The 27,252-nt window shown below is 46.9% G+C and overlaps 1 protein-coding gene across 1 annotated transcript in view; it reads right to left on the bottom strand.

Annotated features, from left to right (window-relative positions):
- The window catches only part of Shb (SH2 domain containing adaptor protein B), a 131,826-nt gene that overhangs the window by 86,370 nt on the left and 18,204 nt on the right, over positions 1–27,252 (bottom strand). The gene's annotated exons all lie outside the window — the stretch shown is intronic.

Genomic DNA, 27,252 nt, shown 5'->3' on the forward strand with positions numbered 1-27,252 from the left:
TCTCTGCAGGACAAGCCATTGGACTGCACAAGCACTCTGACTTTTGGTCTCAGATTGGAAATGCTTGACAGTTTGTTGGGTTACTCTCCCACCAGCCTCCTCACCCCCGACCAGGCCAATAGGAGGCCCAAGAGAGCTGAGAGCTGAGGTAGGAAAGCAGGCATTGGTTTCGACTCCACTGAGTCACAAAGCAGCAGGAGAAGGACAAGAATTTAGGCTGTCTTGTCCTTCATTCTCCTCCTAGGATCGGTATGAAACTCCAGACAAGTACCTTTTCCTGCTTTCCAACAGAACCACAAACCCTAGGGTTAGTCCAGAGTCCTTAAAAAAGTCTTTCATTGGCTAGTTCCTTGCAACCCAGAGGGCAGGGCCTTGTGAAACTGACCCTGCAAATGGACAACAGAAAGATACAGGGCCAGTCCACATCTCCTGACACATACACACTGAGGCTCTAGACTCCACTTCCACTATACCCGCAGCCTCGCCACCATGGCTCTCCTCAGCCCTGTTTAGCACATACTAGAAGAACTCAAGTCTCTCAGCAGTCTTAGCTATGGTGTGTTGATCTGGGGGATTAGCTCTGTGATAGGAAGTGGTTTTCCTGTCCCACCCCTAAGGAAGTGGAGGAGGAAGGTGAGTGTTGCCACTTGGTCACCCTTCTGTATTAGCCCCTCCCCTTCCTAGGTTTTAGTGACTTCCAGGAGACAGCTGCCACTGTGAGGAAAACTGGGACCTCTCCTCACATTCTCAGGGGAAAGGCACACCACATGGGTAGAGAGATGAAAGGACAAATTTTAGCAGAATTCATTAAAATTCCCAAATGCAAATAGTTTCATGTGCTTTTATTAGGATTTTCAAATGTACACAAAGTCAGCAATAATGAGAAACCACAGGCAATTACTGTCCCTTGTCAATGAATAAGGGAACCACTAAGTAAACTGCTCATTCCATGCTATGAAATATTAGGGAACAAGTTTAAAAAAAGTTACATGTGCTAGCACAGTTGAATTTTAAGAAGCCACAAGTCAAGATAATACAACATAACACAACATACCTGTTTATGAAAAGGCAAAACAGAAACCTGCATCTCTAATTTGGAGAAAAGCTTGGAAGAGAGCTATGTCCCCAAACTGGTGGGGAGGGAGGATCAAAGGACACTTGTTTGTACTGCAGTGTTAAAACATTTGCCAACAAGGAGAATCTATTGGGAGAATTGTATATAAAACTAAAAGTATTTGTCTTTCAGAGGCTATTTTTGGTTTAGTAGACAGACTTTCCCAAACCTGCCTGAAGACAGGAATGGCCTGGAACGCTTGTTAAGACAACAGACTTCTAGCTCCAATAATCCGTATATTTAACAAGGGACCCAGATGATTCTTATCAGGAAAAGTTTGAGAAGCAAGAAAGTAGTGCCAGGACCCTCCCCCACCACTTTGAAAGCAAGCTGCCAGACATTATTCTGGAATTTCATTTTTCCCAGCTATTTCTCGGCCCTGTTTGTTAAAGTCAAGCAAGAACTCAGTCAACTGCAGTTCTCAGCTTTCTTCCCTGAGGGTCAATGGGAGTGAGAGATATGACCCAACATGCCTTGGTCCATCTTTAGACTCCATCTCAGACAGGATGGAAGGTGGAAGGGCATTCTCTGTGCAATCCTGAGGGCAGGTTCCAGATTGAGCAACAAGGCCTGTTGGGGGGGGGGGGGGGGGAATGTGCGCGCTGCACATCAAGGCCCCCCAAGGCCCTGGGGAGCCATCAGGTAAGGAAGGTAGATGCCTTGAGGAATGCAAGACTTGGCTGTTCTAAAGCCTAGGTTTTTCTAGGCCATATCTAACTGGCTTTTAACAGATTCCCCTACCTGCCCCCAGCTTTAAGAAGGGCTGCCACAAAGGCAAGACAGGCCACTGCAGAAACACTGCAGAAACAGGGGTTCCTGCTGAAAGGAGTGTGAGACCCCTCCCTCAATATCTTACTATCTCATGGTCACTTCTCATGAGTCACAGTCACCTTGCTGTGCTCTGCTGTCTTAGGAAATGGGGCAAGAGCTGCCCCACACCTCAGCCAGGGACTTGCTGGTGGGGGTCTCCTTACTGCTCTCTCTCCCTGGGAAGTGAGGGGGTGGCATCAGGGAGGTGTTGGATTCTTGCCAGGCTGTGATGCCTTTCTACTGTACTCCAAAACAAACTACAGGTAAACACATTTGAGAACGCCACCAGTGGTCCCAGTCAGGCCAGTTTCTCATTGATGTACCATCCATCCAGACTACATATCAGTTTCCTCAACAGTCCCGATATCATGAAGAACTGGCAAGAAACGAAATTATGATTCCCTATTATTTATACACACCCACAAGGTTTTGGGCACATGAAAGTGAAGTCTGAACCCAGGTTAATTTAAGATCAAGCTCCCTTGCATTGGAGTCCCTTTAAAGAACAGCTTAGAGGAGACATACTTTGCCTTAATGCAGTATCAAATCTTTGTAATTCAACATGCACTCTTGGGGCTGGGAATGTGGCTTAGCGGTAGAATGCTTGCCTAGCATGCATGAAGCCCTTGGTTCAATTCCTCAGCACCACATAAACAGAAAAAGCTAGAAGTGGTGCCGTGGCTCAAATGATAAGAGAGCTAACCTTGAACAAAAGAAGCTCAGGGACAGTGCCCAGGCCTTGAGCTCAAGCCTCAGGACAGGCCAAAAAAAAAATCAGCATGCACTCTTCACCTGGCTAAGTGGGAAGTGGACAGAGTGCTGTGTGACAGGCTGCAATTCAGCTATGGGGGCAATGGGGTACTGTGAGAATGATAGCCCTTGACTTGCCAGCTTCAAGTCCAGGAGCCACAGCCCTCTTTGTTCTCTAGGGCCAGGAAGACTCCTTGAAGTACAGCAAATAGCGTGGGGAGTTGTAGCTAGAAGGTTCTATACCTTTGTCTCCTTTCAAGGGCCAGCCTGGGCTCCTTTAGAACCATGACACAGGCCTTAGCAGGCCTGATATCCACAGGATTGGGGCTCTGTTGCCATGCCAACAGAGGTGGTGTTAAAGAAAGGCAATTGGGGTCTGGAGAGGGCTTCCTGTAGTTAGACACCTCTTAAAAGAAGAGGTAGTAAGTGAACAGATGTTCTGTGTAGACCCAGAAGCTGCACAATGACAAGTTGGGTAATGTGGGGAGAACACCTGAGCCAATAAAGTGACACAATGAAGGTGCCAGGATTTCTGCTCTGGATGATGCAGAAGTGCCAGCAGCCTACGCTCCCAGTATTTTCTCAGCATCACTCAACATGGAGTCCACACTTGCACACACGGTCTTCTAAGGACTGCCCACATGGTCGGCTGCCTGTGGGATCCCTATGGTAGCAGAACTGAAGAGGGGGTTGGGGCTGCAGTAGCTGCTGGGGGCTTTGTAGATGCACAGCAAGGATATAGCTGATCGAGGACAGTCCAGACAAACAGTGCTCAGGAACTGGCTCTGCTACCCCAGCTTTGGGCAGATCTGGGCAACCTGTGAGCTGAGCCAGAGTAGTTTCTCAGCTTTGAATAAAAGCTGTGAGGAGAAAATAATGAAATGATTCTCGAATGTGCTTGTAGTTCCTGAAGAACAGTCAGGGTGTTTATCACAAAGCAGGGGTGCCTTCTGTGTCCCTGCTCAAGAGAAACTGAAATCTAATGGGAAACAGAAGAACCCACCCCCGCAAAGCCCCAATAATTACACAGAGGAAACAGCCAAAATTAAGCATGACAACAACTGTCACAGTTCTAGACCCCCAAAGAAAAGTATCTGTGAATGCTAGGCAGTGATGGTTCATACTATGTAATCTTAGCTACTGGAGAGGCTGAGATCTGAGGATCCTGGTTCAAAGCCAGCCTGGGCAAAAAAGTCTGTGAGATTCTTATCTCCAATTAACTACCAAAAGGCTGTAAATGGCATTATAGATCAAATTGGTAGAGTACTAGCCTTGAGCACAAAAGCACAGGACAACACCCAGGCCTTGAGTTCAACACCCAAGCCCCTTAAAACCAGTTTGTGAATGACTCTTCTACTTCTCCACCCCTACTCCCACTACTGTCCTGGGTGCTGTTCCTAAAGATTTTAGGCTCAAGGCTATTATTGCTTTACTGTTTGAGTCACAGCTCTACACTTCTGGCTATTTGGTGTGTGTATGTGGGGGTTAATTAGAGATAGGAGTCTCAAGAACTTTCCTTCCCAGGCTGGTTTTGAACTGTGCTCTTCAGATCTCAGTCTCCTGAGTAGCTAGGATTACAGGCTTGAGCCACTAGTGCCCAACTTTGTCTTTACTCTTGAATAAGATGCACCTCCGAGTTGGGAAACCAGGACAACTGGCAGTGAAACTCAGGAAGCCCCAAGACTACCTCAGTCTGTGCACTGGGAGACAGCAGTGTTCCTCCTACCTATGGACAGTACCCAAGGCACCTCGTGTGGATACACAGGCAAGTATCCCTGTTTGCCTTCCACTGTCTTCCTAGCTTTGAGTAGCATAGACCAACCTCTTACATGCACACCAATAAATCATTTCTGACATGGTAAGGAAATTAATTTGGGGAAGATTAATTAGCTACATTCATGCAATCAACCGCAGCTCCTGAAAATTAGAGGGTAGGAGGGCACCCATCCTTTCTCTCCCTAGACGCAGCACGAGCTCTTTTTCTTCTACCTCAAGATGGAACTCTGTCTTGTATAGTCATTCCAAGCCCCAAATTCTCTTTTTCCTTCAAGAAGGTCCGTCAAGGGCTCAGTCCCATGCCTCTAGCAGCTGGGAGTTCAGGATTAGATGATTCTGTCACTTGGGCTATTATCACTATTAAAGTGATCTTACCTTAAGTTGAGCTCTGCCACCCAGCTACATGGGAGTCCTTCCCTTGATATTATACTAAAAACACCCCTTTATGGAGGTGCTAGGTACACACCAGGAGGCCAGGGGAGCTGAGAGTAGTCCACAGCTCTTCCCAGTCCTGCCCCTCCCACGGCCATAGCTGCCTGCCTAGACACCTGCAGGCTCCAGCTTGTCAGGAAAAAAAAAATGCATTCCAAATCACAGTCTCTGCCAGCAACTCAGGCCATCCTTGCCACCCCACCCCCTCCAAACTCTCTTTCAGGTTAGGCAGTCCAGCCCCCTACACACACTATCTGGGTAGGAGGCTGCAGGAACAGAGCCCATCCCCACCCAGTTTACCTCAAAAGGACACTGTCAAGTGGTAGGGACAGGTCTGTCAGCATCTCTCAAAGCAGCCAATCTTAGGATCCCAAATGATTTGGGCCTATCTCAATGTATCCATTCTAGGATGGAACACCCAGCAGTCTAATCACTACTGAAGGGATCTAGGAGATTATCTAATCTGCTGAGTCTCAAACTCCTGTCTGTATGATTCGTGTAAAGGCAACTTTACCTAGCACTCCAACATATACCCTAAAACACACACAATACTACCTCATTTTCCTCTAAAGTCATCACCCAGGGAGAACCCCAGCTCTTCTTTCAAAACTACTGCCCATCACCACAAGCAGGGCTGGACCCACACAGAGTCCAGCAACCTCCATCACCCAGCATCCCCCGCACAGACAGTCCTTCAACCTCAGGCTTCCTGCTATAGGGGTATGGGGCCACTGCCTACAACATTCAGACCAGCTCTAGCCCAGAAGAGCTAGAAGGAAGGTACTGTCTGATTCCACCTCAACTTCCTTGTCCATAAAATGACAATGGGACAAACACTAACCTTGCCACCATCACCTGGATACCTGAAATAGAGAGAGGCCTCCTACTTCCTTAAAAAGGCTGTTCAAGCAGCCAGGTGACACAAGCAGAAATCCTACCAGCAGTGACAAAACCAGAACCCTAGCAAATCCTAAGTGTGAGCAACCCTACACAGTACTTGTTGGCCTGAGTATTTATAGCCTGCCTATCAGATCCCCAAACTAGCCTAATGTGGAGCATTTTCTGTTTCTAACAGGCATGGAGAACAGCTCTCCTCTCAAGAAAAGATTAGAAATAACCATGAGGCTTTCTCATAGTAAGACAAGACCCCTGATGTAAGAATAACTTCTAATGTGCTCATGGGAAAAGTATGCACATCAAAACATCAGTGCCTAGAATATATCTATGATATTCTTAGTAGAGGATCACATCGCTCAATAGCTAGGTGCATAAGGCTATATATAAAATGAAGCTTATCAAAATGAACTCCAAGAAATGGAAACAAGAGGTTTTTTATAATATACTGTTTGCAGTTATTTCTCCCCCTACCTTTGGTTTATGACCTGTTGCCACTGTTTTTAGTCTCTGTACCCTATGTCTTGTATGTAACTTTATCTGACTTGCAGAAGGGAAGGCAATTCACAGAAAAGGTAGGACAAAGGGTGAACCAATGTAACAGTGATATTCACTTAGACACTATGTTGGAAATGAATTTTATAATTTTGGGGGGTGGAGAGGAATCGGGGGAAGCAGGAAAAAATGAGGGAGGGGTAACACTGTTCAAAAGAAATGTACTTATTACCTTACTTATGTAACTGTAACCCCTCTGTATATCACCTTAAATAAAACACACACACACACACACACACACCCACAGTACCTAAGCAACAAAGGGAGGGTATCTTTAGAGACTATATATCTGAGCCCCACCCAAGACCCAGGAGTGAGGGTCACTGGGTGGAGCCTGTCCCTCCAATAGGGCTTTCTGTGTTGCAGCTGCACTGAAAGGAGAGAGGCCTAATGTGGTACATGAGCAGGCGGCACATTTCGATAAACATTGGCAGAAGCGTACTAAGTGAAGGGTCATTTCTCTCCAAATGGGCCTATTAGGATGATTTATGCACAGCTCTGCTCAGAGGAAGGCCAGGGCATCGTTAGGCACTAGCAAACTGCTCTAAATGTCCATCCTCCCTCAATAGTCACTTTCTTTTTATTGAGAATAGGTAGCATCAGACACAACTACCACCACTGTTTCTGATAGCTCCCAATTACATCCAGCTTAATTGCAGATGCTCAATAATTGTTGTGTGTGTGTGTGTGTTTTTTTTTTTTTTAAACAATGCTGCCTTCTCATATCCCCCATCTGCCAAGCCTGGATAAATTTCATGTGCAGTCACAGACTAGCTGAGGAACTGTCCTGGTGCCCAGGACATTTTCTTACCTGCACTTGGCACTTTCTAGTGGGTAGGACAGTTATGAGCAGAACTCTACGATGCTGCATTAGCCTGTCATAGGTTGATCACTGTTCAATCCAGCTCTGTGGTGGGGATATAGAGGACAAGTTGGCTCTCAGGAAGCTTCCAGCACCTGGGGGAGATGGTGTCGATCAACTCATCTCCCCAGCGAAGGCTGGCTCAGCTAGCTAAAGCAGTAGTGATTCACACACAGAAGCCCGACACAGAGACACCACACCTGACACACCTGCACACCGCCTTGCTCACAGCTGTTCGGAGGCCCTTTGTTTTCACCCTATCTGGGAGAGCACATTCTGGAGACTACTCCCCTTTTCACAGGCATAGAACCTGGTAAGCAGCAAGCAGTGGGCCTCCAGGAATGTGCTGAGCTGGAAGGAAGAGGAGGAGACCTACAGAGAGCACTGAATTTGATGGGCTTTGCCTAAGCTTCAGCACTTCCAGACATACCTTCTACCCTCTCTTAGCCTGAGTACACCCTGCTTCCAAGGAAAATGTCCTCCTGGGTAAGGAGGAGATGGAGTTTATGAAACCAGTTAGACCCAATGCCTGGCACACTGTCCTGGCATGAGTGAGACACAATGCTGGAGAACACATCAAGAATGCTGCCTTCACTCTCTACAGGCCACAGGTCTCAGTGTGACTCCACTAGACACAGATCCTTAGATTTACATGCAAGTAGTTTATTTGAAAAGAGACGTTTGAGAGGATGGGAAACTCGTCCTGAGAAGGGAGGACAGCAGGGAAGTTGGCTGCTAGGCCATCTACCAAGGTGAGCAACTGGATTATTATTCAACTGAGAAACAACACAAAGTCCGCCCCTCGGAACTGCCTTGCTGAGAGTGAGGGACAGAGGGACCTGAAACCCACTCCCAGCGAGTGACTGATAGAAGTGGCTATGCAATTGTGGGCACTGCAACTAGCCATGCTCATTCCCAGTTTCTGGAAAAAACCCTCAGGCACAGAGATGTGGACTCTAGCCAGCTGGAGAACGCCATACAGGCAGGAGGGGCCCCAGCAGGCCTGACTGCATCTGCTGCCCTGGCCAGGAAGGGCCTCCTGGAGGGAGACCAAGGGAATTAAAGAGGCCCTTCAGAAGATCCACCCCAGCCAGAGCAACTGGAGGCCAAGCAGAAACCCTCTTTCCTTCCCCCACGATCTGTCAGCTTAGAGCCTCCACAGGTCATCGCCCCCACATCCTCCTCCCACCCCCAATGGAGAAATGAGGAGGAGCTCTATGGGACCCTGAATAGATAAAAGCTTTGTGAGAGGAGACTGCTCAAAAGCACTAAGGCTGCTATCCTTAGTGCAAGCAGTTTCTCCTCAAAAACTCATTTTCTCCTGGGCCAGAGTTATTGAAACATGGCCCAGAGACCAACCAGAAAGGTTTGTCCTGGAAGAAGCTTGTGGTACAATCCAAACATGAGGGTCTGATGGATGTCTTTCCCACAGAGCCCAGAACCTTCAGGGCAGACCTACATGCACACCCGCAAAGACCTGGAGATTTCATGCCCCAGAGTGGGGGTGGGGGCACATGTGGCCCTCTGTAGCTTCCTCCCCTACCCCCAACATACTAGTGGTATACAGAAACACCTGTGCCTCCACTTTAACTCCCTTGTAGCTGTAGGTGTGAGAAACCTAAGCTCACCCACAGCACCCCACCCCAAGGCAGCAGCCATCTATGATCTAAAAACAGTACTTTTTTTGAGCAAACAAATGCAGCTTAGCCACAAGTAGAGAGAGGCACATTCTGGCCAGAGGCCTATAGCTCTCCTTTGACCCGGCAATGCCAGTTCCAGGCCAGGGTGAGTGACCTCAAGAGATACAGCACAGCCAAGAAGTTGCTTCAAGAGGAAAGGAGTTTGTTTACTGACTCGTTCTTGACCCCATGGTAACTGAGAAAAATCAGGTTTCAATACAGGAGGTTCATTACAGGAGGTTTATTACAGGAGGTTTCCACTTTTGTAAAATAGATCACCAAAGAAAAGAAGAGAGTGCCAGGCACCAGTGGCTCATATTTGTCCTCCTACCTACTCAGGAGGCTGAGATCTGAGACCAGGTGGGGCAGTAAAGGTCATGACACTCATCTCTAACCATCAGAAAACCAGAAGTGATTCTGTGGCTCAAAGTACTAGCCTTGATTGAAAAAGCTCAGAGACAATGCTCATGCCCTGAGTTCAAGCCCCACAACTGACAAAAGGAGGAGGAGGGGGGGGAGAGGAGGAGGAAGAGGAGGAGGAAGAGAGAAAGGAAGGAAGGAAGGAAGGAAGGAAGGAAGGAAAGGAAGGAAGGAAGGAAGGAAGGAAGGAAAGAAAGACAGAAAAAGAAAGAAAGAAAGAAAGAAAGAAAGAAAGAAAGAAAGAAAGAAAGAAAGAAAGAAAGAAAGAGAAAGAAAGAAAGAGAAAGAACGAACATTTGTCTTCTACAGGGCAGGCCACCTCTGCATGCTGCTCCTTTCTGGTCTAACCTCCAGGTATCAGGAGCCAGCAGCTACTCAAGCCCAGCAAACCACTTACTCTGGAAGCCCCCTTCCAAGGCTATCTAACTAATAAATAGGGCTCTGCCTTGAAGAACCCACAGCAAAAGCTTCTAAAACTAGGTAGGATGGTCTAATCAAACAGCTCTACTCATCCCTACCACCCCCATCAGGCATAAAGGTGTACAAGGAAATGAGCTGATGAGTCCATGTGCTTCCAGCAGTACAGAGTTTTCACTTCCAGGTTTAACTTGATCTCTCCGTGCCTCAGCTTCCTTATATAATGAAAACAATACTACCACCTACCACATGGGGTTGCTAAGGAATTTAAAGGACTTAATGTTTGCCAAACACTCAGGAACATAGCATGTGGTAAGCAAAAAAAAAATGAGTCAACATGTACACATGCGCATAGCACATGAGCCTGTATGCAAGTGCACAGCAATGTGCATGCTCTTGTGGGCTCCCACACAACATGCAGGACAATTTTTGTTTTCTGCACACGTGCTGGGAGGTCAATGTGTGAGTTCTACCATAGCCATGGAGAAAAGGCTATGAGAAAATCTCAGTGTAGTGAAGTAAAGCAAAGACCAGTAGCTGTGGCTAAGGATGCCACTGGTCCTGGACAATATCATACCTTCTTCAAAGACCAGGAGCCACTAAGTCAAAAACTGTGCAGCAAAACAACAAAATAAGGTGGGATGGCCCGGCATCCTCCTTCCAGGGATAGAAGCCTCATCCTATCATGCTATCATTTCCCTTCCTGCTTCACTCTAACCTTAAACAGCCACAGAGGGCTCCTGGGAACAGAAGAAATGCTCTGTGGGAAGCTGACTGAGTCTAAAAGGCCTAGCCCCAGGGACTTAGTTTCTCAGGTTAAGTACTACAGGCTCTCACTTATCAGGGACTTTGACATTTATGGTCCCCAGGGCCAGCTCCATGGGCATGTGGCCTGTGCAGTCACCCAGGGTTATGCACTTGGCTTAATAGCCAGCTGTCTACCATTTTGAAGTTCTTAATTTTTTTTCCCTCTGAAGAGCTGGAGACAGAACCCAGGGTCTCATGAATGCTCAACGTGCTTATTTACCACTGAGCTATATCCTAGCTTTTAATAATTTTTGAATGAGAGGCCTCTTACTATTTTATAGGGAGGTGGACTCCACAAGTAATGTTGCTAATTCTGATTGTCTCTCACACCTAGAAGATTCCATGGGGAAATGGAAGCTCAAACTAACCCTCTCCTATCTGCAGCTAGACATCACTAGCTAAACCACATGCTGCTAATGCCTCAATTTTCATGGACCACTATAATTACAATAAAAGAATCAGTGACACTTCTTTTGTCCTCACCACATCTGACAAAGGAAAGAATTATAGTAACAATTTTTAAAACACTGAGAATAAAGGGGGGCGCTTTAAAGTGAATCAATTTACTGCCCTAGAAAAAAACCTCAACTTAGGGCCAGGTATGGTGGCTCACACCTGTAATTTCAGTTATTGGGGAGGTGAAGATTAGGAAGACCATAATTGGAAGAAAAAAGAGATGTTAGTAAGATGCCATCTCAACCAACAAGTTTAGTGTGGTGGGACACAACATAATCCCAGCTATGTGCAAGGCACAGGTGGGAGGATCACAGCCTGTGGACAGGGCAAAAAACACAAGACACTTCCAAAAATGTAGGTAAAAAGGGCATGGGGGCATGGCTTAGAATGTCACCTGTCCAGTAAGCACAAAGTCCTGAGTTCATTCAAATGACCTAAGTTCAGTATGACCACCAAAAAGGAGAAAAAGAAAACCCCCCAACTCCACTCATTTCCTCAATTTCACTGCAGGGGAGTGTGCTTTTGTGGGAAGCACAGACCAAATGGGCATTTTAGTCTTTTCGACATTATTTAAAACAAAAAAAACAAAAAAAACAAGCCTTTATGTGTTTCAACGGGCTTGTGTGCATGTTACTGCCTAATGTGTTGACTCGCCTTGTCACTCTCCTGACTGCATCACTCCCCTGTCCAAGGGCATGTCCTCCACCATGGCCAGGGCTGTCTCTAGGAAGCTCCACCATCACTGACAGCATGCAGCAGGGCCAGAATGACCCTTATTTATTACTGCAATTGTAAAATCCCCTTCCAAATGGAAGGTCATAAATCACCAGTCACCGGAAATGTTCTATATCCTTAAAGGGACGCAAAGGTGTCTTGAACTGAGTCCCAGACTTATCAATTTCTAAAAAGCAAACTTTGATCCACTGCTACTCAGTTAACTGATTGCTGGGGGAGAAGTGGCCCCTCACTGAAAAGGCAGCTGTCACAAGACATCCCCGACCCCCCAGCTACTTCCTCTCTACACACAGAGGCCCGAGTCTCAGACCAGACCCTGTAGGAGCCTGTGTGTTCTGGAGGATGATCTTCTTGTATCCCCTTCCTGTGGTGTCCCTCGCTATCACTATATCTCATCTGAGTACCCTGGATACTGTATATACTGGTATTAGAACTAGGGAAGGGAAAGAGAATATCAAAATCAAGAGACAAAGGATAAAAAGACAAATGACTCTAAAAGCAATACTTGCAAAACCATTTGGTGTAAACCAACTGAACAACTCACGGGGCGGGGGGGGGGGGGGAGAGGGAAAGGGGAGGGGGGAATGAGGGAGAAGGTAACAAATTGTATAAGAAATGTACCCACTGCCTTACGTATGAAACTGTAACCTCTCTGTACATCACTTTGACAAGAAATAAGTAATTATTTAAAAACAACAACAACACTGGTGAGGGGCTGGGATACAGAGGTACTGCTCAGGGAGCACCTAGTGCAGCACAGGCCAAGCTGCAAGCTTTCATACATATCTCCTTTTCAGAGAACTCCAGAGGGTTCAGACACATCCGGTAACTTCCCCAAGACTCACAGCACAGGAGAGGCAGTACAGGTTTTAACCCAAACCCTGGTTCTCCCATGCTACCCAGGGCCAGCTTCTTCTCAGCAGCAGGAAGAAATCTCGAAAGGGAGGTTTGACAGGAAGAAGAGGAAGCTCTGCCAATTTGGCAACTCTGGGTGAGGACCTCCCCTGACACTCCCTCAGCCAGCCAGCCCTGGAAGTCTCTCTTCCTCTTCCTCAGCCGCCCTGTGACTGCACACATGTGCAACTTGCCCGGGCCACACCTGGGGAAGCAAAGCTTCCTTCCACCTGTGGCCTATGCTGAAGGCTTGCAACTCTCACCCCACTTGCTCCCTGCCAGCCCTTATCCTTCTGCCTGGGGAATCCCATTATCCACACACACAACAAGACTGGCACAACGTAGCATACTCCTTACTCTTACGTGAGAGAATAGCTACTAGTGGGCTCACAGCACCCCACAAAGAAAGTTCTGGACTCCTTGGCCTGATTCCCAAACCTCTACACATGGAAGTGTCTGCTTGGCACAGGAAGGAATGAGAACTCTCTGGTGACCCTGAATCTGAGCCCTGGACTCCTTACCAAGAGGAAACCTTTCTATAGTGCCCACACTCCATGAGCACTCAAAACAGGCTAGCTCTTCTTACTTTCCAAGGTGACTAAAAACAACCTAATTTTTCTTTTTAGAACTAGGGATGTTAAGGTTAGCTTGGTCATCTTTCATTGTGTTTGTGTGAACTCTGGTGGATTAAAAAAAACTAAGGGTCCTCCCCACCTGCAGTGGGGACTGGTAGATGGGGAAAGGAAGGAGATCTCACAGCTTAGAGGTGGTAGTGATGCCTAAAATGGGACCAAAGCAATGAAAAGAAAAATGAACCCCATCACACTATGGGTGGCCCATCATTTGCATTTCTTGGGGATAACACAGGCTTGCAAAAGGATGCACTTCCTGGAGACACACCAGCCAGTGCCTCAGTTGGCTCAGAGTTCATCTCAATTATCTAGTGACAAACCCTTCTCTTCACATTTCTGTTATGCCTTTCTTCAACCAGTGAGCATCAAGACTGAAAGTTAGTTCTGGCCCTTCCAGACATCCTGGGTCTGTAACTGGACTGTCACAGCCCAGCCTTGCAGCCTGTGGGGCTGGCGTAGGCAAGCCTGCTTGTTGAGTGAGTCAGGAAGGGCTCTCAAGGATGCCACCACAGCTTTCCCTGCCAGGATCTCACTGTGAAATCCTGACCCCTCTTCTCCAGCACCTCCTCTGGGATTTAAGATGGGGAGAGGCAGCTTGGAGTTTAAAGAGAAAATTGGGTTTCCATTCATGAACTCCCTACAGGGAGGGCACTTAACAAGTAAAACAGGTTCTGCCATTGATGAATGAGCTCAAGTAATAATGGGGCTCACCCTTCACTATTAAAATATTAACCTCATTCCTAGCTCAGTGATGTCATAAAACCTAAGGCCTCGGAAACTCTCTCACCACCCTACTTCCCATCTGCCAGGAAAGGGGGTTGAGTGTGTACCTCTCCCTAGGAGTGCAAGCCAGAACGGTGCTCATGCTGTCTTCTTTGTCTCAGGGAACACTGGGTCTCCATCTTGCTCCAGGGATTAAAGACCTGCCCTGCACCCCCCCCCCCCCATATTCTGCTCTAGAATACACCCTTTGGGTTTCTCTAATGGTGCTCTCACATGGAGTATGGGCTCCTTATGCTGGTGTCAGCTTTCAGTGAAGCAGCAAGCAGACTGTGCCCTTTGGTAAGTACTTTGATGCTCCGTAAGGCAATTGCAGGTTGGGCAGGAGCTTGCCACATGTATGCTAGACCTAGGGTGTTGGCTGCCTGAGACCTATCAGTGATTCTGCATTCAAATGGTCGAGCAGAGCTGCCCCCAAAGCCAAAGTGACCAGACCTCAGGCTGCTTTTATTTGGAGACTTCCACTTTTGTGCAGGAGAAAGACTTTGCCTCAACTCTGCACAGACCAGAGGGCCCTGGAGAACCATGCTCAACTCAAAGCCTTGCTTCTTCATTAAGTGTGCTACCAAGAAAATAGGGAGTCCTGACTTCATTTCAGTGTTGTAAAGATTCAGGGGGTGCTGGCAGGTGAGTGTGAATATAGGATTGGTGTTTAGTCCCTGCAACTGGATGCAGATGGGTTTGGAGGGGTTACCAAAGTCACAGAAAAGATTTCAACTCAGTTTTAGGAACAATGACCTGACAGAACAGCCCACACAGAACAGAATGTTTAGGGAGATAGATGGCTCTCTGCCACAGGAACCTCTAAGCAAATACTTGTTGAGTACCTGGCACACAGAAGGATCTAGACTGGGAGCCTTTGCCACTTGAGGGATAGCATTGGGGACAGAGGAGCCAGTGCTAAAGGTACTGGTCCTCCTCACCCTTTCTCAAGCTTTCCTGGGAGGCAGCATCACTGTCCAAGTGAACAGGAGATGAAGGCAGTGGATGGGCAACAACAGGGATATAGACCCAGACTGCCAGTGGGGGGAGTGTCTCCACCTAAGCCAGGATAAGAGAGACAGAAATACTCAAAACACATGGAATTCTTCAATGCTCATGGTGCACCAGGGCCTTCGGCCAGGAGGACAAAAGTAGCTCCGTGGCTACCTCAAAAAGGGATAGCCTAGGGTCAGCAAATCTCTTCTGTAAAGAGCCAAATAATCCATCTTTTGGTTTAGGGGAAAGGAAGATAATAGAATCTCAGATGCAACTATTGAAGTGCTATTGACATGTGAAAGCAGACATACACAAATAATCACACACAAACACACAGCATCTAGATTCAAACAACCCTGGTCTAGTCCAGTGTTGGTCTGGCATTGGTCTGACGATGAATCACTGAGGAAGAGCTTTTGCAATACACCAGTGCCTGAGCTCCACCTTCCAATTTAAATGCTACAGGTGGGGTCTGGGATTAGCACTTTCCAAAAGCTTCTCCCAGGAGCTTAGGCACAAAGCATCCAAGATTGAGATTTACAGGTCTCTAACAGTAGCATGCATGTATAAACAACTCACTAAATCCCACAGCATTTCACAAACCCAAGAGAAGTGACTCGCTCAAGGTCATACAGTGAGTCAGGAGGCCAGGACTCCAGCCTGTGAAGTTGTAGCCCAAGACCTTCTTCCTGCCCAGGGTAGCACTGTGGGCAGAGCTCTAGATGGATACAAGGACTTTCCTGCTCAAGTCCCTGTGCCCCAGGAAACTGAGGACCCCAGAGAAATACCAGTCACATTTGCCCAGCCCTATTCTACTGTGTGGAAGACAGACCAAATCCCAATGACCTAGAACCACTGCATGAATAGAATTCACAAAACACCCTCTGTTTCTTTCCAGAAGCAGCATTTAACTAAAGTTTGTTACCATTTATTAGCATCTGGGAGGAACAAAAGAAGGCTGTAAAAACTCCATCTCTTTAGTCCTAACAAGCGCAGCCACAGGAAACTCTTCCTCAATGACACCATCAGAAACCTGCCAAAACGTGCCACCTGCCTGGAGCTCTGCCCACGCGCAACTTGGACACAAGGAACCCCCAGAGCTCAGGGAATGTTGTAAGAGCTTGGCTGAAGCTGAGTAGCCTCTGAAAGGGGATGATCTCAATGTCTACAGAGTAACTGAGCTCCAGCAGACAAGGCAAACTCAGGCATCCCAGACTGGAGAGAGCTTTGGTATGGCTAGACAGCTTCTGACCGCAGACCTTCCCTTCCCTTCCCTTCCCTCCATTGGACCACCAGAAAAGGAGCTCCAGCAACTGAGGATGGGACCTGTACTACATGATACCATAGAGAGCAGCCACTAGGGTCTAGGCTCCATTCTTCTAATACAATGACCCTACAGGTTGGACTGTGATATTTTCATCATTATACAGATGAAAAAAACTGAGGCACAGGGCAGTTGGGTAACTTGCCCAAGGTCACCAAGGCAGAGGAGAGCCAGGATTCAAACTCTGTGCTCTGTTTCAGCTCCTAGTTCATCACATTATACTTGAAGGAGTTTAGAAGTGATATATGGTTCAGTGAATGTCCTCCCTGTGGAGGACTTTGGCAGAACAGACCAGGCTATGTGAGCCACAAGGCCCAAGGGAAAGAAAGCAATGCTGTGCATCATCTCTGCTAAGCTATTTCTCTTCTCTCGGAGGATCCTGCCATCCTCCTTATGACAACTGCCAGGAGTCTCACACAAGGTGCTGAGAGCCTACTGGACAAGATAATGCTGGCTCCCAAGCCCCTGTCTGCTTGGCTACATGGCATTCCAACAGCTAAGGACTTGTGTCATTTGGAAACTTCCTGTTCCACCTTCCTCTGGGCCACTGGACAAGATGCCAGTATATCTGTTTTCAAAGTCATCCCCTTCCTGCTGCCCCTACCCTATTCATCACGAAACCCCAGTTTTCTCTGTGTCTCTGTCCACACTGTACACTCGAATTCTATTCAGTCCTCACAATACAGTAGTTGAAACCACAAGCTGTGGGGTTAGGCTGAGTTCAAATCCCAGTACCCCCTCTTTGGAAAATGAGCTCAAGCCTCAGATTTTTCATCTATCAAGTTGGGCTAAGAATAGTGCCCACCTTCAGTAAAGGGCAACAGAGACTCAGCTAGGTATTATCATTCTCTATGACTCAGCCCCACAGGACATTCTCTGAGCAGGCTAGCAGATCTGTCTCCACCTCCTGGGGGAAGGTCCTGTGGTGGGCTTTGGAACACAGAGAACAGTGAGACACAACGGTGGACCAATGAGTGTAGGACATTCAGGGTGATAGACATGGGCTCACAAATAGCCATGACACAAGGTGGCTGGGCTAGAATGTGACATTTCACATTCTGTCACACTTTAACAAGATTTTCAGTCTGGCTCTTTTTCCCCACTGTCTAAAAGCAGTTTCACAAACTCCTGACAACTTGTACAAGTTTTTTTAAAAAGCAAGTCAAACTACATTTGGAAAACTCCAAATAGCTCCTAGAATATTCTGCTCTTCCTTTGCAGTTTGGGCTGAACTTCTGGCTCCTGCTCTCCCCCATTCTACAACTTCACACACAAGCTCCAGCCAGGTGTTCCACAGCTAGAGCTCAGAGGTCACAAGTCAAGGTTAGTGTAGAGGCACCAGACTTATGAGGCCCATGAGGTATGCCCTCTCCTATCAAACAATGGAAATGGTCCAGGAAGGCCCAGGAGCCAATATTCTTCCCACGGCATTGCACTTTATAGTTTGTATGTCATTTCCACATCTGTGCATCACTTGCTCTTTCCAAACATCCATCAAAGTCATTTGACCATAATTAAGACCTCCAAAAGTAGTGTCTAGGACAGAGTCTATGTCTACTTATCTTTCTTGTCTGTATGTCTAATGCAGAGCCTGGCATATAATAATAATAGTAGTAGTAGTGGTGGTGGTGGTAGTAGTAGTAGTAGTAGTAGTAGTAGTAGTAATCCCTATAGTCATATAAGCATAAGAAAGCAGCAGATCTTCCTAAGTCCCAGCCTCCCTCTTGTTCCAGGCCTGCCTCTCCTTATTATACACAAGAATGCTGCCTACTCATTCCCTACTGGGGTCATTAGCCAGCCCAGCTGTCCCATAGGTGCCTGGCATAGCAGACCCATGAGCAATGAAAAAGTCATGTCCAGGAGTAACATTGGAGATGGTGACTAGAAAGAGACCAGGAGTGGGAAAGGGCAAACACTAGAGAAGACATATCTCCTAAAGGCAGAAAAAAGGCAGAAGTGGGGACAGGCTGGACTAGAAAGCTGAGGAAGTGAGGAGGTGAAAGTGTCTGAGCTTGATTGTCGGCCACGAAGAAGAACATGCTTCTGGTGCTTATCAGGCAGGGCTGGCAGGAGGGTGGGGCAGCCCTGGACAGCACATGGTCAGCACAGTTCAGGAAAGGGTTTGTCCTGGACAAACCCTTTCTTTCCTGGAAACATAAAGATAGTGTGTCGCTGGAGTGGTAAAAAGCATTCTTGAAATAAAGTTCTCCATTAAGTTCTGCTGTGAGATCTTCAAGCCTCTAATATCATCTTCAAACCAGACTGGAGTCTTAAAAAAAAATCCTTACCCTTTCCAGATTTTTCACTGCAACTAAATCAGTAGAAAACTTACAAAATGGGCCTCCTCCTCCTCTGCCCTCTCTTCTTCCTTCTTCTTCTTACAAAATATTCCCTTTAGAACTACAGCCCAAGAGAGCAAGCTGAACATGACAATCATAGTGTGAGCAGTACTGTCCTCAGCCTACTAATGCCGCTTCAGATTTCAAGATTGTGAGATGGAAAGAAAGGGAGTATGGCCCAAGGCCAAAGATCCCATCCTACAACATACAAGTGAGGCTGTAGGATCATTCCACAATTCTTTACTACCGAGGCCCTCTCTACTGGCCTACTGCCCATCAACTACACAGCAGAGGTCACAAAGCCATCAAAAGGTCCTTCTGTAATCCTACTTCCTGTTGATGCCAGTCTGGCTTTCTGAACAACCTCTTTAACTTGACCACACAACCGCAGATTAAAAATGCAGCAAGTGGGTCACTGGGAAACAGCTCTGACTTAAGAATGCTTCCTCCTGGAAGCTTAGCTCCCTCCCAAGTCCATGTCACCCCAGGCCCACGCTGTCATTAGCTTCCCAGGGCAATGGCCCACACACAATCCACAAGTCACTTCCGAGTCTCATGGAGCTGAACAGTGTGAGGCGGAAGGAAGATTCCACTGAATCTTGAGTCTGGCAGCCCCATGCCCTGCACTCCTAAATCTCATAGCCACAGTTTTATTTTGAGTTAGGATTAGTGAGGCCACATTCTAGAGCTGCACCCCACATAGGAGTGTGCTCATCTGCCTAATTCTCACAGTGTGACTGTTTATGGCAGCTAAAACCTTGTTGTTTTTCTTTAGAAATTTGCATCCCAGGGTCCCTTTCCAGAGACTGGCTGCCCCACAGAAAGTCACTTCTTCAGAGGCTCAGATCTTGCACTCTGGAGACCTAACATCAGGCTGAGAGAGGCCAAAGAGGGTGATGGTACAGAATAAATGGGGCAAGGGCAGTTGGTTCCAATTGCACAACCTGCTGAAGTGCTTCTGACCTGGACAAGTTTCAGCTACCTCAAGGATAAAAGAAATAATAGCCCACTGAGGGTGTGGGGAGGAGGAAATGAGACTCTTTATGCAAAGTCACCTACAGGGATCTAAGGCCAGGGGTAAAGGCACTGGTCACAGGGCTGCACACCAGTAAAAGCGGGTGTGCTATGCTGGATGGGTCCAAAGGTCTTTCTGAAGGAGATGGCTCATGATAGCACTAAGGCACATGGAAATGGTGGTCTGGAAGGAAGGACAGAACAGGAGTAGAGAGACCAGCCTATGATGTTGCAGTTTAGAATTGGTTTAGGGCTTTAAGCTTTTAAGTGTCAGAGTGCTAAAGCAGAGGCACACAATATGCTCAGGAAGATAGTTGTGAATATGCAGGAGGTGGACAGGTGGACAGGCCAAGGGGAAGGCATCGCCCTAGAGGTAGGAAAGTCACTTTAGAAAATCAGATACCTGGGGGGAAGAGGGAAGGCTGGACAGATTTGAGAGCACTTGCCCTCACCAGAATCTGCTTCTCTGCAGGCAAAAAAGGCCACAATTTCATTTCTTCCAAAGCAAGGACAGAGATTTAAAAAAAAAAAAAAAAAAGCACAGTCACACAACTAATCCTTTGTTCTTTTATTACATAAACTGTAACAAGTTCTCCTGCCTGATGCCAGAGAAAAGTGACTTTGCCGAGCACCAGTGGCTCACATCTGTAATCCTAGCTACTCAGGAGGCTGAGATCTAAGGATCACGGTTCAAAGCCAGCCTGAACAGAAAAGTCCCCATGATTCTTATCCTCGATTAACCACTCAAAAGCTGGAAGTGTGCTGTGGCTCAAGTGGTAGAGTCCTAGCCTTGAGCACAAAGAAGCTCAGGGATAGCTCCCAAGCAGTGAGTTCAAGTCCCATTACTAACCAGTCAAACAAACAACAACCAAAAAAAACTATTTAACTATGGCACCACACAAACCAAGTAGGACAGGCAAGACCCAAGCCCACAGGTACCATCCACAGAAAGACTGTCAGATCCAAGTTTTACCAAGGGGCCAAATGTGCGCTCCCTGGGCAGATCTGCCGTGCAGGAAGGAGAAAGGGCATGCGATCTACAGAAATGTTCACAGGTAAAAATTTAGTCAGTTCAGGAAATGGTGTTCTCTGGCACAGGAAACAAAAAGAGAGACCACCTTGTTGTGGAGTCCAGGGCTTGAAAACCAGGTAACACAACTCAGTGTCATCCCAGAAGGCAGGAGGGAACCAAAGGAGCTCCGGAGAGGTTAAATGGTTGGCTCCGAGTTGTGCTTTCATGTCCTCTATAAAAAGACCATGGCCGGAGCTTAGCAAAGGCACAAGGCACAGCCATAGAAGAGGAGTTACTTATAGCAGGAGCCTTCAAATTGTCAAAATATAGTAAATGTTGGCTTTCAAACATTCCTTTCAAATGGGGCCTTGGTAGAAGAAAGACCCCCATTCTCTACCTATTTCTTGTCTTTTTCTTCAGTTTTCTCCTGACTCTCAAAATCGACATCACTAGCAAGTCATTAAGCTAAGAGTAGTAGTCTGTTCAGATCAAAAAACACACTGGGACCACCAGAGTGTGTGTGTGTGTGTGTGTGTGCGCGCGCGTGCCTTCGCATGCGCATGCACGTGTATAAAAAGACAGATATGGGAACATCTGGCTTAGCAGAGGCACAAGAAATCAAGCCCCACAGTGCATGCTGCTCGGGATTAGATGCCATATCTGTCCTAAGCTAGGTTGCCAAGGAAGTTACTTAAACCCTCCTCATTGGCACAATAGAAGTACCTACCCATAAGGACTGTCACAAGAATAAAGCTAAAAGGATCTTGGCACAGAACCTGGCATGCAGGAAGAGGTTAATATGTATTAGAAAACCTAAAAATCATCTTCTATCTTTCAGTTGTCACTTAATTATAAACCTTGCCTCCAAACAGTGTGCACACCCTTTAATTACAACCTGTGGGCAGTGCTGTAACACACTAGGCTAGGAGTGGGAAGGCCCAAGACTCTCTTGGGGTTCCCCCTGCCTTTGGGGTGACATTAAGCAATTCACTTCTATAAGATGCCTGCTCTCTCTCTGCTTCATGGGGGCAGCTAGGACAAGTCCAAGCTGAGCACTCAGGTTAAAGTGCAAGTGCACGCCACTGCCAGTTTCCCCTGGGAGTATGAGACAGGATCTATCTGCCTCCACAGGAGAAGCATCTCCATCCTGTGCAGCTGTCGCCTTCTCTCAGAAATCACTTGTCATAGGCTCTTGGAAAGCCAGAGCAAGAAAGCAGCAGCGACAGCCAGAACAGCAGGGACCCAATTCTAGCCTGGCCAAGCCCATGCTTTCCTGGAGCGACCTGACCCAGCCTAGAAGTTGAATTCCTGTTAATTCCTGCCAAATCTGCCAAATGCCCACCCCTGGGTTTTCCCTGGGTCTCTGAAGTGACAGAGGCCCAAGCAGGGGTCTCTCAGACACATTACCACATGGATAAGTCACTGGCCAGGCTCTGGAGGCCACTCAGCTGTCACAGCCCCACCTGTTCCCACTCTGTGCTCCTGCCCCATGCCGGGCCCACCAAACTCAACTGGTCCTTGACTTGCCATGATCATGACTAAGCCATGTCTTTGTTTTCAGCTTGTTATTCTTTTAGCCCCTTTCAAATAAAAAAGAGTTTCACTTCCACCTTCTCCAAGGAGTCTGCTAGGATTCCTCCTCCCAGAACCAATGTCTTGTAGCGCCCCATTTTACCTGGTATCTATCTACCTGTCCTTAGCTTCTGCTCCTAGGTGTGACCACCCTTGACAGTCTTTATTTATTTATAACACCCCATTTTGCCCCAGGCCACCTGCCCCCAACTTCTCTCTGTCTGATCCACAGTACCCCAATTCTGTATTCTCCACTGTATCAATGCCAGGGGCTGAACCAATCACCAGGAAAGGAACAAAACTGCTAAGCCCCTTACTCAAAGCTAACTGCTCATTTACTTAGACCCTGGACACTGACCTCTTAATTGCACTTCCCATTCTGAAGACAGTGAACTGTATGCTCTCAGACAGAGGAAAGGATATCTCTAGGGCCCATCTGTAGAACTAGCTGTCCTTGTCAGGAGAAGCCCAGGGTTATTAAGCCTGGAAGTGTAAGGCTGGATGAGAGGGCAGAGAGAAGGGTTGGCGAAACCCACCCCCCACCTGCCACAGGAAAGATGGTTCCCACCAATTGTGTCAGCTAGTCCTGGAAAGAGCTTGTAGTACCCTTAATCCTCTGAAACACACTAACAGCGGGCAAACCCAGAGGAGTAGGCCTAACATCAGGGACACAGCCCCTGCGTTGGAGCCGGCAAGCTGAGGCAGTGACTAGGAGAGGAAGGCAAGCCCTGGCTCTGCCTGGCGGCCCACTCTTAACTTGCCACTGCATATAAATTACAGGGAGGAGGCTGGTGGCCAGCTGGCTTCAAGGCTGGCCCTGCCTCTCTCAACACAAGGAAGCGCTTTGTGCAGCCCAACACCTCATTATCTGGCATCTCAGTCACACCGGAAAGGGCAAATAATGGGGTAAGCGTGACACATGTTGCGCAGACGTCCCTCCCTGCACAAACCTGTCCTTGAGTCCCTACTGCCTATGGGGTAAAGGCTCAATTAACTCCTTGGCATGGTATTTGCAGCCCTTCATCTGACCACAATAAATCTCCCAGAAAAATCTCCTCCTGGTTTAATTCACTGGTAAAAGTATTTACTGAGCAACTACTGTGTGTCAGACACAATGTTGAAAGAGCTGAAGGGTTCCTAAGTCCCACCAACTCTGAACCCATGCAGATCACACTCAAGTCCTGACTTCAAGCTTTGTATACATGCTCAATACTTGGCATCTCTTCTCCTCACTCCTACCTTCTGCAGGAGGGAGAAAGCTGCTATTCCCAGAAGCCTACTGGACTTTTCCTTGGGAAAGTTGCTTTCCCACCATGTGAGAAAGTCAGGCAGACAAGGCACTGAGCCCGCTGAGCCACAGATGCCTGTAATGAGGTATGTCTTGGCTGTTCTGGAAGGCACTGGGGTTTTAGGTGTTTTCCTGTGGTGGAATTACTGGAAAGTTTTGGAACTGTAAGGCTTTCAGAGCACATTAGGCCTGCAATCTACCTTCCAGAGGCATTCAACTGACAAGCATTCCTAGGTCCATTTTGGAGTGTCAGCTTATGTGAGGGGCAGGGCTCTCACTGCCTCTTTCCAGAAGTCCAGCAGGGACAACAGATAGAGAAGTCATGACATAGGAAGACTGTCCCTACCAGAGAGACAGACAGGTTCACAAGGAGAAAGCAACAGTAGAGATCAGGAAGTCAACTAAGTGGCATGATATTTGAGGTAGACTTGGCAAGATGAAGGGATGAAGATGTGATACGGAGCATGCAGGTAAGCCTGCATCCTGGCAAAAGGTAACAGATTTCCAGCTGGCTAGCCTGGAAATAATGGAGCATCAAGAAGCCTTTGTAAAAGTCAAGGGTTAGCTGGAATGTCAAACTAGGTGGCTAGACATGATAGGAGCTAAAGGGAATATTAAATAATGACATATCTACAGAACTTCTACAAAACAAAAGATGAAAGACTGATCAGATGAATTAAGACTCCAGCAATATGAACTATCAGCTAAGGGACTTTTCTTCTGACAGCAGTTAACAAAGCTTTAATACGCAATTTGACAATACACTAATTTCTTATCTCTTTATAATGACCCAGGCTATACAATGAGAAATCCTACACAAATCCACACTCTTGGCTAAAGAGGAAAAAAAAGAAAGAGGGGGCAACTTCTGTGCTACTAAGGAGTGATCAAACATTTGCGTGTTCAGGCCAGAGACAGTTTGCAAGAGTTTAGGAAGGGGATGAGGTGAGTGCAGTTGTCCATATACTCAAGAGATCAAGATGGGTTTAGATAAAATCCAGAAACAGCAAGTCAATATGGGCTGTGATTCAGTAAAGAAGTACCTAATGTTGTCAACCTGGGATGGGCAGAGCTTTAGTTTTGTAAACAAAGTATTACTGGGACACAGCCACTCCCACATTCATTTATTTGTTGTCTAGAGCCTCTTTTTACAGAACTGAGTAGCTGCAAAATGAAATCACGTTTCCTAAAAGCCCTAATTCGTATTGCTCTTTTCGTCTAGTAGAGAAACTTTGCTGACCCAGTGTTAGAGAAATAAGAAATTAACACAAACAATACAACTGGTCACCCTCCAGGGAACACATTGATACCCAAAGCCTCTGTGGGTCCCACCTTTCTGATCAGCGGTCCCCAAAAGAGGTACCATATTTCTTTGGACATCTTAGGGAAGTAAATTTTCCATCCTCTGCAGTTTCAAAGGAAACTACCCAAGGCTTTTCCAAACCAATTCAGGTGAAAGGTGGGTGTGTTCCAGCCAAGGAATGAACAAGCAAGCCTGTCAGGAGTAGGAGCATGCCTTCCACATTGGAGAAATGGAAATCACAGTGAGAAATGTGGTTTTGTTATAAAGTTGCACAACCTTATTTCTTATGTTTCATTAATTGGGGACAATAGTCATCCGATATTTGGGTCTCAACCTAGTAGTAAAAAACCCTCAGTCCCTTGTGGGCTCTGACTCTCTTACAAAACCAACCACATCTCATAGGAACCTGTGGTCTGAAGATGGCACGAGTCTGAAAAGATAGGTCCTGTGAGCCAGAACAACCAACTAATTTACAAATACAGACACTCTGAAGCACAGAGGAGATGGAACTTGCTCAATTGGCAAACACGGGCACATTGGACTAGAAAGGGGATGAGATTTGCTCAAGTCACCTGGCCATGGAAGCTGAAGATTCAACTCAAGTGTAGCTACAGTTTGGGGCTGGCAGTAGTAGGAAGGGTGATTAAAATTGAATAAATATTCTCAAGGGCCTGGTCTCTGGTATTCAGATTAACATCAGGATATTAATTAAAACCGAGAAATTTGGCAGGCCCCTGCCTTCTTAGTTTTACCTCTTATGAAAAATAATCTTGTAGTCCTAGTACCTAGAATTCAAAAACAGATTGGAAGTACCAAGTCAGCTGAGCCATATAGTAAGTTCTAGGCCAATCTAGGCTATGTATCTCAATCCCAATTCCCCTCAAAAAAAAGGGGGGGGGGGATAATGGAGGTATCGATACCTTTCTTATAGTTTCCATGGATTACAATAAGGAGATAACATGGGATACACCCAGCAGAGGAAAGCACACACTGACTGCTCCACAGAAAGCAGCCCCAAGTCTGGGGTACAAAGCTGTGATACTTTATAGTTGCAACAGTCCAAGCACCTTATCACAAATAAATATGCACACACCTTCTATGGCCCAGGAAACACACAGAGGCCGCTGCTGCTGGGCTTCACTGGGCACCTGTTCTATGAAAGTCCTGGTCCTGCTGCCTCTGCAGGGTAATTAGCAGAAGGAAAAAACTGCCTCTGGATTGTCATTCCCCCTCCCCCTTCAGCTGCTACTCTCAACAGGGCCCTAGTTGTCAACATAGGACAGACAGGAACTGAGACATAAGTCCTTCCTCCAAAGGGGCAAGGGGCAATTCCCACCCCTTTCCAGGTCGGGAATAATGCCAGTCCATCCCTCTACTCTGGCCTTTCTCCTCCCATGTACCCGAGGGAGTTAAGCAAGAGGGTGTAAGCTTTGCCTTCCTGTGCCTGACAGTGCAGTTCCCATACAGGTCTCTGCCCAAATGAAGGCTGTGGACACAGATGCAGACAGATGATGTCCCCACTGAGCACCAAGGGCCAGCGCTGGCACGGATGAGAAAGCCTGGTGAGCTTATATAACAAAAGGCTTGTCACCACTTCCTGCGATCCTCATCACCAGCATTCCAACACAATGAGACACTCTTAGCCCTGACTTTGAAGTTCAATAACTCATTCAGATGGCCCCAGCAAAAACTTCAGCTGGTAGCTGGGCCAGCCTATACTTCCTCACCTCCACATTCCTCTTCTGGGGCACTTGAGATATCACTAGTTTTAAAGAATTTATATTTGTAATTAAATACCTGTGTTTGTTTATAACAACTGCAAAAGAGTCCAACTTTCTAGTGATAACCACTGCCCACATTTTGGTGTATTTCCATCTTTTCTGCAAGTATAGGTGGGGATGGGAATACAAATATTCAAAGTTTTGTTTTTTCTTTTTAAATATATCTTGTTCTAAAGAAATATGGTGTTGTGGGCCTTTCCCTCTAGACAGTCCTGAAATGGTGTTACTCAACTCAGCTTTTGTTGGCTCTGTATCTTCTTACTTTATGCATGTGCCATCCAGCTATTTCCCATGGTGGGACACTTAGGTAGTTTCCAGTGTTTTGTTTTCCCAAGTGCTAGGTGGCCTTTAACTAAATCACCATAACTGTCTTCATCCTAGGCAGGAGAGAAGGGCTGGGGCCCAGAGCTGTAAGTTTTAAGCTTTTCCTCCTTGTTTTTGGTCACTTTCTGACCCGAAACCCAATCAACATCTTTAGGACAACTTGGATGTATAAAATCCTTTTCCTTAGCTGACCTCTAGACAGGGATAAATATTCTTTAGATAGGAAACAGAGGAGAGGTCAAGTGACTTGTCTAAGGTCAACCTAAATACAGCTCCTTCAGGGCTTCACACTGCTTTCCTCACA

The sequence above is a fragment of the Perognathus longimembris genome, chromosome 1, assembly GCF_023159225.1.
Source record: "Perognathus longimembris pacificus isolate PPM17 chromosome 1, ASM2315922v1, whole genome shotgun sequence".
In the NCBI taxonomy this organism is placed as follows: Eukaryota; Metazoa; Chordata; class Mammalia; order Rodentia; family Heteromyidae; genus Perognathus; species Perognathus longimembris.